The sequence below is a fragment of the Metopolophium dirhodum genome, chromosome 2, assembly GCF_019925205.1.
Source record: "Metopolophium dirhodum isolate CAU chromosome 2, ASM1992520v1, whole genome shotgun sequence".
Taxonomy (NCBI): Eukaryota; Metazoa; Arthropoda; class Insecta; order Hemiptera; family Aphididae; genus Metopolophium; species Metopolophium dirhodum.
This window is the reverse complement of record NC_083561.1, coordinates 23,915,548-23,938,710: the sequence shown is the minus strand read 5'-3', so window position 1 is coordinate 23,938,710 and position 23,163 is coordinate 23,915,548. Positions and strand designations below refer to the sequence as shown.

The 23,163-nt window shown below is 34.6% G+C and overlaps 1 long non-coding RNA gene across 1 annotated transcript in view; it reads right to left on the bottom strand.

Moving 5' to 3' along the window:
• Positions 1-235: 235 nt before the first annotated feature.
• Positions 236-23,163, bottom strand: part of LOC132939628 (uncharacterized) — a 61,778-nt gene continuing 38,850 nt past the window's right edge. The window contains exons 2-3 of the long non-coding RNA XR_009663995.1: positions 1,052-1,258; positions 236-972 (exon numbers count right to left, since the gene is read on the bottom strand). This is a non-coding gene — a long non-coding RNA (uncharacterized LOC132939628). The remainder of the gene's footprint in view (positions 973-1,051; positions 1,259-23,163) is intronic.

Below are 23,163 nucleotides of genomic sequence, written 5' to 3'. Positions count from 1 at the left end.
CAATATACAATATTAATATATACGTTTACCCAGTTGCAAATCACGTTTTTAGTCCAAAAATTGTCGTATATAAATATTTAAAATCACTATGTCAAACATTAAATATTAATATAAACAATTATTATAATTTGAGATCTTTCATAAGTAATGGTGGATTTATCACTTATTTAATACACGATCGTAATTTTAAACATTAAACATTCCCATAATAATGCTATATTTTCATTTTATTTTATTTCTCATTAATTTAAATTAGTACTAATAGGTGTATAATATTATTTTTATATGCATATAAATTAAATCAATAAGAGCCGCTCCTTCAGCACACGCTTAATTTTAGGGGTTGCTACAATGTTTAAATATTTAAGTAAATTATTTATAAAATGTATCATAATCTGTTATTGTCGCAATAAAGTTACTATTGTATATTATAATCATATATACAGTTCGTGCAAGTATAACCGATGTAGGTTCATAATATATAATATTTATAATATGGTCCTTCTCGTAGTATAGTGCACCCGGTATAGCTGCAGACACGATAATAATAATAATAATAATAATAATAATGTGTAATACGCGTACGGACAATACGAAACGATACGAAATCGCGTAACCCCCTTAAAAAGAGAAAAATAGCGTTTTTTTTTTCCTCCGTTTGGTCGCGGGGTGCGGCACCATGGCTGCTGCTCGCGGTCATGTCTGGTGTATATGTCTGGCGAGGGTGGGTCGCCGCTCCGTGCGCTGTTCGCCGCCGCGTTTCGGTCATCCATCTTGCCGGCAATGAATCATGGGAGCGGATGATGATGATAATAATAATAATAATAATATACACAATATACGGCGACTGTGCTGCTGCAGCCGCCGCCGCCGTTCGCCTCTGTCGCCGCCGTACAATGTTGTGTATATAATATAATATTATACTATAGCGTTTCGCCTCTGACGCCGTCCTCGACTAGTGGTTCCCAACCCCTGCAAAAGTATCAATATAAACGGTCGATTATCGTCGTGGTCATGCGTTATTTTATTATATATATATACTATATGGTACCATGACATAGGTAGACATAACGTCACGATACCGTCATCGCCAGGCTAGGAATTATTATTGAATTCGACGAGGGTGAAGGCGATTCGCCGCAACTCGCGAAACGAAAACTCTTGTAAATTCGTCCCCTTGTCCGCATATATATAATTGTGTATGGCAAAGCGACCGATAATATATGCGTGAAATACAGATTTTCTTTCCGAGGGGGTCCTAAATGTATTAAATAATATATTATAGTGTATAATGTATACAAAACAAAATATATATTTATAATTCTTTTTTAAAACAAGTTTGATTCGTATACAATATTTTTATAGTATAATAATATGATAGTATATATAGATTAAATAGTGAACAGTGTTGAGATTACTGAGAAGATAAAACATAACAAAAGCATATATTATTTAAATATACAAATGATACATTTACAATAATTGTATTGTACCTATATAGACGATGACGACAATACAGATTTTAATCTAGTATAATTTATAATATCAAACTTTTTTCTAATACAATATTCCCATGAACAATGTTCATACTAGGTCAGTTAATATAATAGTTGTAGTCCTTATTTACTTCCAGATATATACCTATGCTTCGTAAAATGTCATAATATGAAGTGTGTTGAAAATGTTCATTAAGGTGTATGAGTTAGACACTGCACACAGTATCCCAATAAACTATAAATAAAAATATTTAAATATTTTTGGGAAAATATCATGATATAATATTGTGTTTTAACGATTCTGTATAGATCAACTATGAAATATTTAGAGTACAGGCAAAATACTTTAATTCTTTTTTCCGTAATATTAGTAATATTGTAACTTTACAATATTACCAATGTGGCTACAACAATATTACTCACCGCCTAACCAGAGCTACTGTATTGAACTATGAATGGGCGAGCCAAATAAATAGCTAAAAAGAACTAACAGCACTGCAAAATATAATCGTCAGAGAACGTTTTTATTAACGCCCGTGTGTACAAATTATTTTAGGATTTAATTTTGTACCATCGAAGTGGAAACATATGTTTAATTTGCTCCATATGTAATATTCGATATATCGTTTACACATATATAGTTCTCGCCATCGTATATAATAGCCCATAAATATATATTTAATATAATATAATTGCTTTAGTCACGGTCTAAACGTTAAAGCATAATATCATATATTATAATAGTCCACAATGATATGCCCATTGTCACTTGCTGAATGGACGCAACCTTTTAATTTTTTTATCTTCCTATATATGTATGAATTATTGCACGTGTCGCACTGCATTTCGAGAGTTTTTTTACTCGCAAAAAACTATTCGCACGATACCTGTGGCTCGACTTGACCGAAGATACAAAAACTACCCGAATCGCGGGTGGTCTATATAATATAATAAACGGTATAAAGAATGAAAATCGTATGCATCGAAAATATGTGACCCGATTTTTGCGATTATAGAAATTATTTATTATATCGCGCGCACACACACAAATGCACTGGCTGTGTATTATGTCGTTCTCTTTTAAAAAAAAAGAAGAACACCGAATTTTTTTTTAGTTAGTTTTTTAAGTAAAAAACATTTCGGGATGGGTAAAAATTGCACGCCGCGTAGTCGACACTCGACCTTCCAGAACGTCGGACAATCATCGGCGGACACCGTCGGACGAGCACATATAATCGAAGTAATAATTATTGTGTGTTGTATAAACTTTTGCAAAAAACCGTTTTCGTCGCTTTCGATACATTATAATGCATTTAATGAAAATTTTTCGGCGATACGCGCGGTACTGCATAGTGAAGTGGTCTCCAGGAAATCGACATCAGCGAATCTATATATTATATCAATTAATAGGCGTTCGTCTATATAATATTACGTCAGACCAGTGAATATTGTACCGCGATGACCGGCGAAAGGTGAAACGCTTCGAAGCTGTTTTTCGCGTATGTGCCGCACCGGAAACTTTCGTTATAACAATGTCACAGGTGAGTGCATATAATGAATAATAATATATAAGACCTTTGACGGCGAGGCGATATCGGTATAATTTTTTTGATAGATATAATAGCGGTATTTATAATATCATCTTACATGAGACGTGTGTTCGGGTTTTCGTCGTTTTTTGGACGCCGTTGCTATTATAATAATATATAGGTACTTTATATGATGGTCGCGCGAAATTAAGGTATTTTATGATATGCGCGAGGCTCGTCATATATCATAAAAACGGCACCGACGTATAAAGGGTTATTTCGACTATATAATAATATTATGTTTGTCTCCCGCGTGTAATATGACTGTACATAACAATATTATGTGACGCGAGCCGCGTCTGACGACACGTCGGAATGCAAACAATGTGGCGTGCTCGTTTAAGCAAATGTCGCAAAACAAGTATATAATATTATGTACGTCAGTGACGGATCCAGAGTTTGGGGGGGGGGGGGAGACAAAGGGGGAATTTAGCCAATTTTTGTTCTTTTGCCCCCCCCCCTTAAAATGAAACCCTGGATCCGCCACTGATGTACGTGGTATATTGTGGATTTGCATTCGGTAATAAAAATTCAACTTCGATCGAAAGCGTAGATTGACTCGATCGCGATAAATGTAGATGCCTAGACGACGGCATAAATGTATAATAATATTACATTATGAGGTTACGAGATTGACGTGAATGAGATTATATTATAATTATCGAAATTCGATCTTGTGCTCGAGTAAAACGGTAAACGGTGTTGTACTGTTTAGCGTATGGGAACTTTATAAGGAGTAGTCAATGAATATAATAGGTATATGCCTATACTGAAATATCTATGCAGCAATGTTAGGTATATAATATATATATATATATACTAGGTCAGTGGCTTCCAATCGGGGGGAATTTAGATACTGTACGGAGGGAATTTAGTGATGATGAATTAATAACGAAAATCTTGTTGTTAAAATAATTATGCCATTTTACAATCAGTAAAATTGAATACAATAAATTAATTTTACTTATAATGTTTTATTATATGAATATTTATAAAATATTAGGTATTGAAAAATATATTATTAATTATTAATTTGATCTATATTTTATTTTTAAAATAATGAAAAAAAGAAATAAGTCATTAGTTGTATAATTTATAGTTATTTTGTAAAAAGGTCGTCTAAATTTTAATTAAAGGGGGGCGTAGAATAAAAAAGGTTGGAAACCACTTGTATAACTAACTAGCTAAATAACTCGGCTTCACCCGTGATGCAGTTTTTTTTTGTGTTATAACTTTATTTGTCAATTAGTTTATATAGGTATTACATGTAGAGATCGCATTTAGATCACAACCATTGTATTATATGAATATATTATAATTGCAATTAAAAAAATTTCAATTTTTCCCGTGAATTTCAAAATTCATGTTTAAGGACTTCTTTAAAATGCCAGTTTTGTAAAAAATTTTTATAGTGGGTAGTTATTTTTTTTTTATTCATTTATTTACATTATAATTTAGAAAACAGAACTACTGACCAAATGTCATGCTCAATATAGCTTCGGTGGTCTAGGCGATGAATCCGTCAGTCAATTATAACTAGTGTTTTTATGATTATATATAATATATACATTGCACCATAATAAATCAATTATTTATAGCTTCCATCGAAAGTTATCTTTCTATAGATCATACTTATGCATTTAGGCACTCTGCGGTTGCAGCAACGAGTTTATATTAGAATACACGGTATAATATATGTATTTACTTGGTAAACAATTTGGCTTCGATTGAAAATGCAGATTATTGACAGGATCGCGATACTGTAGGTTTACGACAGCATAAATGCATTATAAATATAATATTATCAAGATATGAGATTGTCGTAATGAAATTATAATTATTATCGAAATTCGATTTCGTGCTGGAGCTTACAATTTAGGTACTGGTCAGAGTATATAGGAACTATATAAGAAGTAGTCAATGAATAGTATGTGCCTACAGAATGATCTAACATACAGAAATAATAATATGTATGTACTGTATGTACCTATACATAGTACACACACGTGGTGGCTAATAAGAACGTCTGTTGGGTCTACTTTTAATACTTGTAATACTTGTAATAGGTGTATAATGGCTTTCAATGAACGTTTTCGCTCTAAAGATCAGATAATATAATATGCATGTGTATAGGCTGCAGTTTCAACAGTGCACAGTACAAACCCCTTTTTAGATAAATACAAAAGTTTATGCAAGGCAGTTCCTTGTCAAATTTTAATCTGTGGTATGTTTTTGAAAACTGTTTTTACATTTAGGTACATAATAATATACCAATATTATACTCTTACAATTTCATGAAATTATATAGGTATGTACAACACAAAAATATCAAATTGTTTACTTATATGCGGGTCATAAAGATTTTTTCTATTGTAAAAAATGTTTCAATTACCGCACCAGTTGTTTTAATTAATTTTTATTCTGATTTAACTTTTAACTTTAATAACGAATATATAGAAGTAAAGTAGTTTTTTTTATTTAAAATAATTGTTTAACCTTTTGGACAAGCTATATAGTCTGATTAACTTACACATAGTAAATTTCAATATTTTTCAGTGTTCCTATTGTCGTTTCTGAGCACTTTTAGAAACTTTAAATGTTTGTAAGTTAAAAATCTATTTCAAGAAAAATGTAGAATATTCGTCGATCTTTCGAATCTTAAAATTGTAAGAACGCAAGTCGACATGGTGTTATAATATAACTGTACCGTCAATGACGCGTGTACCTAAACGTTTCCATTACGTTTTTTCTGACCGAAAAAGTCGCGATTATTTTTCCTGTAAACATACCATCTATATATACCATAATAATAATAATACTATAATATCATATTATATCATCGCATGTATCGCCTGGACCGGACATCCGGACGTTCGTATCCTATATATATATATATATGTATGTATAATAGCAGCGTATATAATATATATATCGGCCGGACTTTTATCCTGCTGCAGCGGGCGACGGACGACGATTTATCGAGATCCGTCAATACTCGTACAATATTATATCGTTTCGAAATAAACGCGTATATTGTGTACATAATATCATATTATTTTACTGCCGCGTAGGTATATAAAATATTATTATTATTTAATAATATGCGTTTCAATAGGAAGTTCGCGCGGACGTGACGCCACCGTTTTTGTTTTACGACATGACCATCATGATATACGACCATGACGATGTATTACATGTTATACAGCGTGTGCACGAAAACTGCAGGATACTTACATTACTATCAGCTGTTGTACTCTATACGTCATATTACTTTAGAATTCCGTCTGCGGGAGATAGACGATCTCGCAGCAAAAGTCTAGTTTCATATATTGTGTCACCCGCAGACAGATTTCAAAAATAATATGTATATTAATATATATAGGGTATACCTACTGGGTAATACGAGCAATTTAATTATACAGTGTACCCCTCACGCGGTATATATTTTGGTCATGACTACAACCATACGATGTGGTGTGTAATAGGTATGCGCTCGTTTCCCACGCTGTATAGGTATACATCGCCGACGGATGCGTATTATTATTATTTCGCGCGAATTCGATTATTTCGTGATTATATTCCGGTCGACTTGGCCCGCGACGACGCATACAATATTGTGTGTTATTATATACCATTCGCCCGTGTGGCTATAATAATAATATAATTCACAGCTGCTGTACGTACATTATATAATTTCCGTGTGAGAAATACCGACGCCCGTCGCAATAATTTAAATGATATCGTCGCGCGATGGCGTTTTAGATTTCGATTGTTTTTTTTATACACATATATACATTTTGACAAGTTTTGCGATGTCGGATGTTCCGAACACGTTTACCAGTAGAACCTCGGTATATCTCGAACTTTGGATCTCGAAATTTCTGTAGGTATAACGAATTTTTTTGCAGTCCAGATCATTCATTCGCATATTGTTGCAAAACGTCTCTGCAGTTACTCGAAGTTTCGAATTTTTTTTGGTCCCTTCAAACTCGAGATACCGAGATTCCACTGTATTGTAATGTATACGGGAAGCATAATACGCTAAAGTTCGGGAGTTATAGCTATTAATTATACGTTTATATTATATTATGTACATTATGTACATGCGATTACCTATAGGCACGCAAGACAATCGAATTAATTATTTCCAATCGATAACAAATTCTTTATTACATAATAATATACTATCGTATATAATACCTATACACACATTGTGTCGCGCTACGTGGGCTGCTGTAGCTTAACCGATCGAAAACATCTCGGCATTGTTTTTTCGTGACTTTTTGTCGCAGAAGCCCATCATGAGATCGATGTATCGCGTCGATATTATAATTTACCGTCGTAAAACAGGCGCACAGAGCGCGTGCCCAAGTAGTAATATTATTATAATGAAGTCGTTTGGATTTCCGTAAGTGTATATATTATATGGTATAGTAGGTATATATTTTATAATTCACATTATTTCGCTTTATTAGTTTTCGTTTTCCTGTCTATATACTATAGCCGCATAATATTATATATGTATGGTTTGTATACTATACAGCGCGCACCCGCGTTTATAGTGTTCTTATATATATATATTAGACGATAATTGATTGTGTGTATATATGATACGCGTGCATATATGAATAATTCGTAAATAAAAAGCTTTCGACGGGAACGAAACAAAATACGTGTTCGACTAATTTAGGGTTATAATTTACGACGAGGGTGGACTAGCGCTGTACCTATACATATATACACAATAATATGCGCGATATAATATATAAGTGCATGCAATGTATATATTATATTCATGTAATGTACATATATTATACAACCATGGTATATAGTGCACCGATTGTTAAACCTGCAGCAGTATATAGCGTAGGCGTGTATACGTCAGCTGTGTAATTGTATATAAATATAATTCTTTCATCGTTTCATTAGCATTTTTTTTTCGATTTAAATTTTAAGGAACGTAGTACCTTAAACCCACTTGAAAGCGCAGCAAGTGGTGACATATTATATTCATTTATGTATAACTGTACGGGCCGAAGCTTAGCGGTGTAAGAACAACAGCGTATAGTAACCAACTGCGTATATTACTGAAAATAATTGATATTTAGCTACCTATAGAAACTAAAAATTAAAGAGTTATGTTTAAACCACAAAACAGGGATTCTCATTTGTGAGTCGCATTATGATGCACGGCGTACGCGTTAAAGGAGTTGTTATACTAAATACTAGGAGGAAAAAATATGAATGGAGAACGTAACATATTATGTATAATATATAGGATCTCGTCTGGCGTGGGGAACACTGAAATTAATTTCGGAAACCAGTGTAGTGGCTCATTGGTAAGAAGTGTTGATGAAAAGTTTAACTCAGCGGTCATTGTCTGTGTGGTCTAAAAGGAAGAGCAATTGAATACTTTTTTTAGCATGATTATGTATAGTCAAGTGAAGAGCAGTCAATTTTGATGTGAGAGGCAAACCGTGACAGTTTTGCTGTAAATACTTTCCGATATTTGAGACTCACTTTTAGTAGTAGATGGAAACTAAGTAACAGAACCGTATTTAATTAGTTGGCGAACTAAAGGATAAAAAAAACTTTTTAATGATTAACGTAATTTATATTTAGAGCACATTCGTTGGACTCATCCGAGAATTTTGTGTGATTTACAGATGGTGATGCATAATAAATATGTAGCTAAGGACATAAAATGAGTGGTGTAAAATATTATACTTCCGCCTATACAAATCGTTATAAACATTTCAGCCATGTACAAATTCGTTTAGAGGACATTAAAATCTATGTCTTTTCTTTGTGTCAACAGCCGTATTTCTGCGCCCAAATAAGCAAATATAAATAATTATGCAATAATACACTCATACATTTCCGTATTATTATCGAACAGGAATCACGCGAAAACCGTTAATTTCCTCGGTTAGATCACTGTATTTTATAAAAATTAAATACATATTATATGCATGCAATGAGCGAGAGATCGCCATCCGTAATAATGTACACGTTTCCGGAATCAATGTCTCTATTTCCGTGCTGTGATAACGGTAATACTTATACTGAACAATATTATATACCGTCAATATACAATATACGAACCGTTGTTAGGAATTAATTTGAAGATTTTCGCGGTTGTTTTGCAACAATAAAATGATTAACGAGTGTTATAATATGCTGTGGGGAAAAATAATAACTGCAGTCGCACTGAGGCTTAGTGCGGGATAACTGTTGTCAAAATCGTCCTGCTGGACATTTGCATACACACGAAAATCCACTCTCAGGCGCACAAGACTGCTAAAATATGTAATAATAATACACTGTACAGTAATATAACTTAAACGATATACCATATTATACGTATAAGCTATAATATGTGCATAGTAGGTAGTATTATTAATCTTCACTATATGTTGTTATATACAATTGTAAAATAACTCAATATTTCAGTATAATCAGGCCTGTCTATTATAGTTTTTACTCTATAATTTATTATAATTGTATTTTAGAACTCCTGTCCTCCACAAACTAGTTCTCCCAATGGAACCCAGTATTCAAATACATATAATGCCAATATTATATCATTGTTATTATGAAATAAAAAATAAAATAGGTAGGTAGCCTATTTTGATTTTATGGAATTTGAATTTAATTCTATGTAATATTTTCATATTTCAATATGTATTGAAGGTTTTAATAAAATTGTGCAGTATCATACTATTTTTGTGTCCGGTTTAAGGTTATATATGTTGTGCGCTATTGGGTTACGGAAATGGAAAGCACCGACCTACCCATATATATGTTATACGGTGGTTGGGGAGATTTCAATTTGTAGCGAGTCTGGTAATAATTGATGACAATACATTATTGTTTTTACTTAAAATATAAAAAGCATATAAAAAAAACATTATTTTAAACCTATTGCATTAACGCTATAGGTATACCATACCTACTACCTACCACATTTAGTGAGGTCAAGGTATTTAAAATAATTGATAGAAATTAAAAAACTAACCAAAATAAACTCAAATAAACGTTGTTACACATTATTATCATAGTATTGTATAGGTCCCAAAAACATTTTATACAATGTACTTTGTACATATCTTAAAATTTAAATTATACAATGTAAATTGGAATAGATTCGCGTTTGTATACAAGTCGTCGGTACTATAGCATGTAGCCTTAATTAATATATAAAGTAGTAGGTACACCCCAAATTGAAATAAATTATAAATTAACTTCATGCGTTTTGTACAGTCACTCTGTTTCTATAATACAGACATTATATAAAGATAATAAATTATAACAATATCATAATATGTATTGTTACAACAATTTTTATATAATATTATGTTTGTATCAAACAATATTCGTGTTAAAAAAAAATTACAACTCGACCATCAACATTACACCGCAGAGACATTTCTCTACGGTACAAAACATAGATGTATTAAATACTATCGTTTACGGTATAGGTACTAAAAAGATACCATAAATATATATATATTTTTTACGTGTGTGCGGCTTAATAATGATATAATTAAGACGTAACGCTTCTGTGGACTGCATACAAATCATAATATTATATACCTATGCCGTGTAACTATCTACGCGTGTGCGGAAAAACAACAGGTAGGTACATAATTATTATATTAGATCTCTGGTTTATTTTTTAATTAAATCGCTCTGAATTAATAAATCGTAAGGAATAAAAAAAATGTCCATGACCTCGGGCCGCATCGAAATAGCTATTATGGACGACGGTACGCACTTCTTAATACGCGTATACCTCGATTTAGGTACCAGCGACTACCGGTTTTCGTTATCCGTTGTGGTGGCGGCGGCGGCATGGCGGTGGGTGTTAAACATGTTGAACTTTTATTCGGGGGCGGCGGCGTCAAATTTAAATAATACAAATAACCGTCATTTATATTGCGCATACGAATACCATAATAGGTACCTATATACTCTACGAATACATCCAATGCCTGCAGTATCCGGATATCATGTAGTCCTGATACTCAGCCGATAGTGCTGGTACACTCTATGCCTCTATCAACTATGCCTAATAAAAAATAATTTAGTACCTCTCTCTCTATATATATATGTACATAAGCACATTAAATTTAAGTGTTTGGGACGTTAAACAATATTCAGTCATCACATAAGGTCAACTGTATTGCCATAAGTATAACTGCAGTAAGTCATTTAGTAGATATTCACTTACAATGTTAGGCGACGTGACGCTACTGCAGACCAATCGATTCGTGCAATGATACACGTACCTACTACCGTGAAAATATATGAATTCATATTAGGTATATGGTATGTAAACTTACAGTTTTTGAAAGGTCATATAAATGATATAATGATATCCTAATCAAATGTTCAAACCTAGTCTAGTCTGATGGTTCTTCCGCCACTCGGGTGTCCCCCAACCCTCAAGTCCACGAACTCTGCTAACGATTTCATCTCGTAAGTCGATTTCGGATCACTGCGGAGGACTGCTAGTTCTCATACGGCTCGTATAAAACGTAGCAGAGTCTGGTCTCTCATGATAATATATTTCAAGGTTTGGTCCCTATATAGTTTTGCCTGTATATCGGTGTACCGACAACTCGGCGCGCGAACAATACAATAGTGGTGACAATTGACAAATGGTACGCATTATTATATCATATAATATAGTTCTACGAAAGACGGGAAGCTGTGAGGGCCGTATACGTGTATAAAACGACTAAGGGTAGTCGTATCGTGCAGCGGGGTCGCTGGACGTGGACATGGGTACCTACATAAGGCTATAGGTGTGCTCGAACACACACACACGAGTGCAATATTATTACATATTTTCGTTTTTCTCTCGACGTTCCGATTCTTATCAATTCGACATACAATGTGCGTGCAGCAACATGTGGCCCGTTAATGATGGTCGCACACACAAACGCGCGTATAATAGATTACGCAACGCAGTGTACGACGATATTATATAATGACGTGTGTAAGCACAATACAGGCACGGTATCTTCGATGTGCGATATTAATGATGGTTTAACCGCGTTATGTGTGTCACAACAACGGTTCGAGAGAGACCATACGCGTAGTATTATTACCTATTATACTGCCGGACTGACTCTCGCGCTCACTACATACGGACCAGACGGACTGCAGCTATATGCTAGCGTTTTCAATATTTTCATTATTATTATTATTATTGTTGTTGTTGTTATATAGGTTGTCTGGTGATTAATGATCGACGTCGCGTATTGTGCGCACACGTATAATAATAATAATACGATACACAACAAACGCAACGCTTTATTTTTATATACGCCACATCTTCGTCTTAAAGTAATAATAATAATAATAATAATAAGAATAATGCGTACGAGTGTGTGATGTAATTCCGTAGGATATGCGTGTGTGTGTGTGTAAGTACGGGTAAATATTTTTGCGTGGCACACACGATGGGGACCGGTCGATGGGCTTGGCTTTTGCGTGCACGTCTCGCCAATAATCGCTCCGGGCAATCGGTTTTCGCGTGTGTGTGTGTATATTATTACGAGACTCGCGCCGACAAAGAGCAATCGTAGCCATTGCCGTCTTTACGCGTCATATCGTATTGTGTATGATCATATGCGCGCATGTATTATTATTATTATTATTATTATTACTTTATACAGTCCGTACCCCGGCGAGATGATGGTGGCGCTGTTTTGTGTATAATAATAATATAGTCGAGGGGTAGATTTTATAGGGCCCCATTTACGTTTTTTTTTTTTTTTGAACTCTGAAAAGTCAACCTGCGTGTTTCGAAAACGTTTCGATTTGAACGGTTGACATTTATGGTTAGGTGAAAATTGTAAATTAAATATAATATACTACTAGGTACCTATATAATATATTTTAACTAGACATAGATGTTTTAGGTGTATTTCAGAAATCTGCAAGTCTCGAGTCACACGAAATATATTATTACTGCAATATAGGTGGATAATAGTACATTGAAAGGAAAGATGGAAAACCATAGTTGGTAGTGCATAACGTCTACGTGTCATAACAGTAAACCTGTAATGTCAGTCGAAATAAATAATAATGATAAGTGATCGCTATCGACACGCAATCAATCGCGCCGTCCTCCACTGTTAATATATAATAATATTTGTTCGACAGTAACGCTCATAACACGACGTTTCAAAGTACTGTCCTTGTCGCACGATTTGCGCATCTCATCCCCTCGTGCGCAGTAGGTACCTATACTTATATCAAGGAGGTTTTATATTGCATATCATTATATTATATTCATTCACAGGACGAGCTGCCGGGATGGTCTACAGAGCAGAAACGATATCGAGTCTCAAGTTATATCCCGTGTTATGTATACATAGTGATATCGAAAAACGAGCACCGAAGAACGTCGAAGGGGCCCTCCGTACTTCCCGCGTACTTAACACGCGTAATAGGATTATGCGCAAAAGAAAAACCTCGTGGTGAAATCTCATCGCACATTTATTATGTGATCTCACACGATTTTTGCACCCCTCGAGCGGACTTCACGAGAACACATTTATAATTCGACCGATTTGTCGGCGCGAGCGTAAAAATAACAGCTATGCGAAGCCGCACTCGAGTGTATAATAATATAATATACCTATATATATATATATATATATAATATACAGCCGCAGTGAACGCTGTTTTGTAGTAATTGCGTTTCGTTGTATACATAATATTATTATTATTATACTGTACACGTTTGTATAGGTATATATTATAATATTAAACATCATCCAGCGTAGTCCCACATAAAATATTATGTAAATTCCGGCGCGTTAGCTGCCGAGTAGAATAACAAAAAAAATAAAAATCCGTTTCATTATAGTATATTTTTATGAATTATTAATAAATCCGTCTGGAATCGAATTTCACGTGTCGGTTGGTAAATATACGTATATTGTATATATGTATACAGTATGATGTACAAGTAAGTTTAACAGCGCTGCCGATTTTAATAGTAAACATCCAATATCATCGCGCCTTCGTAAACACATCATATTTCGTATGAATTTAAAAAGTATATTTGATCAGTGGACAAATTATTACTGTTGCCTGTTATAAAATACGTACAATCGTTTTCATTTTAGATATTTGTACAGTTAAATATACTTATACAATTTATTATGATATTTAAACATTTAGTGCTATCTTTTTGCGTGAGTATTGCCAAAATCTTTGGGGAAAAAAATGTATCTATTACCTGATATTATTTAACACGAATTTTACTTTTAACTACCTACTTCTCAAACTATTGTGTTGACTAAATATTCATGGTTTCTTAGACCCTTATTGATATTTTGGATAGTTTATTTTTTTTTCACGTATTTAAAATGTATAATGTTTAAATATTATAATTTATATTATATGTATTAATATCCGCAAGTGATTCAAGATTAGAACAAAAGCTCGCGTCGTTGGATTTATTCGATGGAGGTTGAATGAGCCAACACAGACCCTTGCACATTTCCCGTCACGAGTTGCAGCAGCAGGGGATGCGTGGAATGAAAAGAGAAATATATTATGTGTACACTGTAGTACTGTACACACCATGTTCAAGTCAAAATACATTTCGTAATAATCGAAAAACGGCGAGGGCAGTCTGTGCCGAATTTCGTACACACGAAATGTATATGCGAAGATGATGATAATAATAATAATAATAACAACAATAATAATAATAAGACGGACGGCGTATCGCGAGCGGGAAAACGTGCGATTTCGTCGAGAGATTATAGTTTTCCGTTTTCGGAATTGAAAAATCGACACGAGACCCGTACGCACACACACGCGCATACATAAAATATATATTATATTCATATATATATATATATATATGCATATACGTTGACGGTATGTGCACACTCGCATACCTATACGGTATATGCGTGTAATACGAAGGATGTATATACGGCGACCTCGCGGGTATAGAGGGAATATACCCGCCGTGGAACGTATTTAAATCACGTGCAAGAGAGGGTAATCGTTCGAAAAAGAAAATAAGAAAAAAAAAATAGGAGAAAACCCTCCCTAGACCAGCGGGCGGTGGTGAGCGGAAGGCGCGGGCAGAGGTGCACACGCGGCGTCTCTCTCCGGCAGTGTTCCGCCCGGCGTTTCCGGTCGGTCCGCTTGCGCGTTTCACCGTCGTCGTTGCAGTCGTCTTCATGTGTGTATATACATATATTGTATACATTACACATTATACAGTCGCCCGTCTCCCCCCGCCCCCCCGCGTCTTTTCATTTCCGGTATACCACCCGCCGCCTGCAGATCTATGCGCAGGGTGTACGCGCGGAGGAGTTTCGGCTCTCTTTGCAAAAGTGTCACGCGTCGCTGCCCCTCCCCCCAACCCACACCCGCCGCAAATACATCACGTCTCGCTGGGGGTTTTTTGGATTTACGCGCGTTTTATGAATTCTCCACCGCGCCGCGTGGTCTCGTCCCGCCACGATCATACATGTATAGAAGTATTTATATATATATGCCTACGTATATACCTACCCTAAGGGCGACCGTTTTTTTTTGCCGACGGGATGGCTCGCTAAACACTTTCGCCCGGCCAAAGTTCGGAACTCTTCGTATATATATATATATATATATATATATTACGGTCGTGCGTGCAGTATGAGTGCGCGTGAGTGTCTGCGTGCGCCACACCGGAAGGATTACCACCGCGAGGATTTTCGTTTCGGATCGTGTTCGGTTTTTTTGTTTCTATTTTTACACATATATTGTGTATACATTATTTTATCCGCTCTTCGACGACGAGAAAACGTAAAAAAGGAGAAAAAAATACGCAGAGATAGACCACGACCCAAACTCTGGAATCCGCGTAAGCCCCGGGAAGAACCCCACCCTCACCTCCCCTGCTTGCCGTCCGGCGGCCACCCAACACTGACGACTATATTATTATAAGGCACACGCGCCTATATATAATATTATAATGTATACCTATATATAGATAATGTATATTATAATAATGATCCACGTATCTATATTTATATTTATAAGTTATATATTATATACCCATCCATAATAATTTATTATTATTATGTGACGTATAATATTCTCGCGCGTCCAACGCCAAAGTTATCCGCCTCACGATTTGCATAATATATTATTACTATTATTATATAAACGGTGCGCCCCGAAGATCGTCTTCGGTCGTTGATCTCAAAGCTGCAGGGCCGCTGTCTGAGCCCGCGCCCTATATCCATATAATATATATACATGAATAAAACAAAAATACTTCCGTCTCCTCAGAGAAAAAAGAAAAGTTTTTGCATGGTATGAACTATGAATATTACATAATAATGAATGGCGACGCTACTGCTTCGATCATCTCGAACCATGGACTACGCACACAATCCTCCATTTGAACTTGCCCAACGAAATGTTGATTTTCGATAAATTGTATAAGGTATCGCACACACCTAATACTATATAACTATACAGTCGAACGTGGTTAACTCAAAATCGTCGATACCTCCAACTTTCCTTGCAACTTTTTCCTACAATTCTATTATCCTCGGGTAACTCGAATCCTTGAATAGCTCGAACCTTCTGGCCGGTCCTTTCAACTATTCGAGTTAACCACGGTCGACTGTATGTGTCCGATATATCTATTACACATGGGTTTAGATTCTGTTTCCACCAAGGATTTCATTTTTTCAAGTCATACACATCGTTATTAAGTATAATAATATCCTCTGCGCTAATATTGTGATATTATTATATTATTTTTTTATGCGTGCAGTATACCGGGCGTCTACTGCGCCATTGGGGACGACGATATAATAATTTACTTTTACTTTATTACGCGAGACGAAATCTCGCCAGTTTTTATTCGTATATTTTCGTGCGCCCTTCGCGTGAGCGAGTCGGAAGAGACGTTGGGGGGGGGGGGGTGAACTACGGTACGCATTTACAATTTACTAAAAAGCTTTTTAAAAACTTCCATTCTCGTGCGGCGGCGATGGCGACGATCATGACGACGACGCGCGCGACGAAACGACGGACGACATCAAATTCTGTCGTACAATTTCTTAAAAAGCTTTAAGTCCGCCTCCGCCTGCTCGTCGCCCGGGGGGCTGTTGTTCTTTTTTCTGTGCTTTTTTTTTTTTGTTTTTGTTTATTGCTGTTTGTTAAAACTTTTGCGCCCTGTCTCGCCGCCCGATGGAAGATTTAAGCAAAACGCTTTTAGCTAACTAGACATTATATAATATATATGTGTGTGTATGTGTGTGTATGCCAAAGCACGCAGTCCTCCCACGCGGTCTGCAACGTTTAACCCCCGAGTTAAGTCGAGCATACGCTAAATGATGATCGCACATAATATATTATAATCACATTTATCTATGAATTATATTTTTTAATTAGATGACGTTTCTTACTCGGGCTCATTCGTATAGTTTTTTTGGAAAATATGAAAAAAATCTCTCCTCTTATTGTGCCGTTCTCGCTTTTGTGTAATGGCGATAAATAATTCCGATTAGATTTTTTTTCTCCCAGCTCCCGCCTTTCCAATATACCGAGATAAACTTTATGTCATGCGTATATTATACGACGTAGCTGCCGTCGCCGCATACATTGTTTGACACACAGTCCATTATATTACAGTCTCAGTAGCTCGAATTTTTTTCTATGACCTTAAAATTCGTATTTATATCGAGGATCATTATTCTGATAGTATTATTATAGTAACTATATAAGTTTAGGAGTCGTGGTGTGATGCATAAAACGTTAAAATAATATTATATTTAACGAATTAAATGTACACAAACGTTGCAGAGCGTGTCGTGTCCACGTGGTTTAATGCAAATGAATTCGGCAGAACATGGTCCGAGGCATTAATTCATGCTCTGTAGTACATGATATATAAATGGCCCAGGGGAATTGACTTTTCCTCTCACAATTATTTATACTATTATTATCGTAATACAATGGCAATACACCTCTTCCCCACACGAACGGACGCGACTCGTCTCGTTATCAACGGCGAGAGCCGAGCGATGTCTTCGTTATAACAACAATTAATAATAACGTAATTATTTTAATTAAATTATTTTTTTTTTAATTTAACAATGATTAGTGTTCAAGCATTTTTGACAAGTGCTTCCAGTGTACATATTTTATTATAATATACTGCATGCTTGACAGTCAAATATTTCGGTTATATTAGGTACTCACCGAAATTGAGTGGAACGAGAAAAACAATTCAAAATACCGTGAATTTCTCTTCACGCAAAGTATTATAATATATAAAATAAATTATTGCACATTTATAATATTATATTATTATTAATATATTATAACAATCAATAATTACGTGCCATTTTAACCCCAGGTATATTTTTTTAAAAATATTTTTTAATATTCTTTTGTATATAACCACTACTTTTCCAGAATGTTTATAAACTACAAAATGCCAATAATACTTTATACTCTGAAAATGAATAAGCAATTTATATGCCTAACTGGTTAGGTGCCCCGAAACAAAAAAAAAATCCTTACCGGAAATACAATGTTTGCCAGGTCCGCTAGTATTATAATAAATATTATATTCCAAACGAGCATTAAAATCGTCATTATAAAAGTATAATAACAATACAATGATTGTAAGAATTAAATACTTGAAGAAATAATTTCAAAATAAACTCATTGATATTATAAAATATACTAATGCTAATTTTGTCTCAGACGTAATACAATTACTACTACTCCCATTAATAAGATATTCATAGGTAGTGATTAATAACTAATTAATGTTGTTATAAATAAAAGGTGATATTCCTGCTGTAAGAAAAAGTAACAATTTAATATTTTAGTGAAAAATAGTTATGCGTAATATGTATAATATTATCATGATACAGACATACTGCAGTAGCCCAGTAAATATATAATATATTTAAATATGGGTAGGTACGTCGTCTAATATAATTTATAGGCTTATATGCTGTGTGGAATACATTTTTTTCTATATTAGTCATATTGACTTATATGAGGAGACTTATATAAATGTGTTAGCTTATAACTTTTTTTATTTACAGATTCAAAATTATTTATACTTTAATAATGCACGTCTTGCCGTTATTTATTTATTTCAACAGTATCAACGTTCACTTTGCAATTTACATATACCAAATCGATTTAAAGTTTAAACAAATCATAATATTCTTTATTGAAGTTGATCATTGGATAAATGATTACAACTTATATCTTACAAGATTAAACTGTGAAAATTGTATTAGTCATCCAATCATCTTAAATACTTTTGAACAATAGTACAATATTATAGTATAACCATTATATATATACATATTATGGTTACGTAAAGAATGCATTTTACTATTTTAGTAATATTTTTGAAATTAACAATAAATGTTTTGTGTAAGAATGCCGAGTTGAACAATGGTTTGTTCCCTGCAGTAATTGAATTGTATATACGGTGTTTATTTTATATATTATTTTATTTCCTGCATGATGCCGAACCTATAAACACGTTATAAAATAAGTTTGAAATAACTTCTTTTCAATAAGCCACAATTTCCAAGAGAAAACAATGTTTTGACCAAACGGCCATGCCCCTTCATTTTTTCTCGTTGGGGGAAGAAATATTAAAGATATTTTTTTGTTTTCCCCGATTCCCCAAAGAATAGAACACGTGTACTAAATTATGTGGCCGAATTCCGGGGGGAGCGTACGGTCCCTGTATAGTTATAATATATGAAAGAGAACGAGGGTATTGGGGTGGGTAATCGATCCGTGGAACAAATCTCAGATGCGTTAGCACACACGCACAAGCGCCGTACGCAATGGTAGATAGATTAATATGATTGGCGCAATTATTGTATATTCTAAGGTTGGCGATGGTACTGTAATCTAAGAACTGAATAATCTTCTAAAATGTAAAAATCTCGTGTCACGGTGTTTGCACTCCTCCGAAACGGCTCGACCGATTTTAACGAAATTTTTTTTTGTAAATTCGGTATGTATGAGAATAGGTCGTAAAGTATTTTTCACTCTCCTACCACCACCGGGGAGGTGCTCAAACGACGATTTTGAGATTTACGGTGGACATTTTTGTTCATAAATGGTTGCTATTGATTGTATAGGAGAAATAATTAGTAGAAATTAGTGTTTAGTATTTGGTTGCCATTGGTTAATCGGGGAGATCAGGTGCAAGCATGCATCAGATCAATTTTTCGCACATTGACTACTCGATAATATCGATGATATCTTACATATTAAAATTGTCCGCGATCTGACGTAGCTGAGTTGCACCCAAGAGGAGTTGAACAATCACAATTTTTTTTACGGGCAACAAAGTGCGCGGGATCAGCTAGTTTTATTATGTTATGCGAAAAGAAGGCGTTGACAGGAGTTATTGAATATCGTCGCGAACGTCAATACGGAATGTACATATTATGTGATTCATTTACTGCTCCGACACGTTATATAATTATTATATTACGATGTATAGCTTTTCGCAGAACAGGCGCAGTCTGCAGCAGTCGTCATAATAATATTATAATATTTACGTTATTGGATGTATCTTTTTGGCTGTATATGCTCATCGTTTGCGGCCAGAGATCAATGAGAAAAAAATTATGACCGTCGCGGATGTAGAGGAGATCGTGTGGTGTATTATTATGATATTATCGTCGCCGCCCAGACTTTGGCGCTGCAGATCGACTATAGCAACCTACCAACAACGGACGTCCATTCATACATAATAATATTATAAAATCGTATGTAAATACAAAGCGTATATCATAATATGTTCATATATTAACGTATAAACATATAATATATGTGTATGTATATAACGTATGTACACTGCACGCGGGACCGAATTTATCATACTTATGTATATAGTCTTGTGCAGGCGGAGACTGTTTATTAAACCATAGACATTGACCGATGTTTATTAGGTGTGCAGTGCAGTGCAGTGTGCCAGCCGTGTGTTTTTTTCTCCATAATAATAATAATAATAATAATAATACGAGACAGTGTTCGTCGTATTAAACACAGCTCGTTGATTATACTTCGGTAGTCTGCAGTGCAATGATCGTGTGTGATACGCTGGCTCGGCCGGCACTAGGTAGCCGTTCGTTCGGTGTTGATTCTTTCTCCTCTCAGCGTATTTCTTTTAACGACACGTCCTTCACACGGTAGGCGACGCGTGCTGTCGGACCGGCGCGGCGTTCAACGGTCCGAATAGAGGAGGCGGAGGCGGCGGCGGCGGCGAATATTCGAATTCCTTTTCACGCGAGAAAAAAATTGTATTACTATATTATACATCCGCCGTGACCCGAATACAAGACACACACGGGCAAATAATATAGCGCACAGCAATCGTGTGACGGTTTTAATTTATCCGATCTTTTCGTATATAGACTATAGGTACTATACGTTATTGCATAATATAATGCCCATCCACCCTCCACGACCTGCAGCCTTAAACGTAATACTATATATGCAATGTATTTTATTATGAGGTTACTGCCAGTATATTTATAGGAAGAATAATACGCTATTATGGCGTGGTTTTTATTTACCGTGTATGCAAATTAGGAACATAATAAAATATATAATTAATAGGTGTGTATAATAGTATTATGATCGACAGCCACCGTTTTGTTAATTGAGAAAAAAATGTGTTCAACTCAACATACATATTATATTATAATAGAGTCGATAAATCAGCGAGATTTTAGAAACTGCAGAATGAAGAATGAATAATAAATAATAGTTTTAATGAATAGAACGAGATCGTCTGTTGTAATAACTCCAGGTCGGATACCTACTCACAAAGTAGATCGACTAGTATTTTTCGAATCATAAATCTCGTATAGTTATAACTCCAAATAATTTAATAAAATTAATTTGTGGGTACATTTCTATTTGATCGTGTATGTTAGTTGAGAGCACGATAAAATAGCTTTAAAATAAAAAAAATTAAGATAAAAAGTTAAAAAGTTTTGAAGATACATCATACCAAATGTAGGTTCGGTTTGTTTGAACAAAAATTTGAACTGCTCATAACTAAAAAAAATAAAAAGTTAGACCCATCCTTCAAATGGGGTTTATTCAACAATTAAGGTGCACTATCATAATATGGCGTCAGTCGGTCACTTCTTCACTGGACACATTGTATCTATCTAGCAACCGTATTTGTTGAACATTAAAGACTTAAAGTATAATGTACACATAGCAGACATCTGTCGGTCAGCCAGCATTATATAATATATGAACCTGCCTACGTCACAGTCGTGTCTAATAAGCGCGTATATGTATTTCGAATGAAAAAAGTGTTTTCAATTTTCGACATGAATCCATCTATTTTCAATTCTTAAACGTATATAATATGCAGCTGCAGTGTTCGGATGGAAAGTGTCATTTGAACTCTTATATGCGAACAATGAGAATATACTATATCCCCAAGAACTCGCGTTGAAAATTGTAACGTCGGTCGGGGGAACGACCAGCTAAATATAAGATATCCAGGGAGAACCGTAGGAGCCTATAGATATAAATACCGTAGCCAGGGTCAGATATGAATATACATCGGGATCTTAAATATATTTAAATAAGTAGGATTCCATTTCAGTTATGACTTGTGATTAACCAGGGGCGTCGTTACACTGGGGCCAGGATGAGCAAGTGCCCCTCCCCCAACATTTTATTTTGCCCCTCCTTTGCCCCCCCCCCTATAATTTAATGTTGAACATTTTAATCTAATCTGAAAATGCATTTTAAATACTATCCTAATAATTTGTAATTATTTGTCTTCATTTAATACTAATAACTAATGGTATGTTGATATTTAGATATAATCATAATAATAAAATAAAATAAATAATGCTAACATAATAAATTGTATTTATTAATTTTTATTTTAATAGATACCTAATACTAATATAGTAATATATTTAGATTCTTAAAAATCCCTCTCTGTGACTCTGTATTTGTTTAACTGCAATGAATATAAAATATTACTGTGCATATAACACATTCGT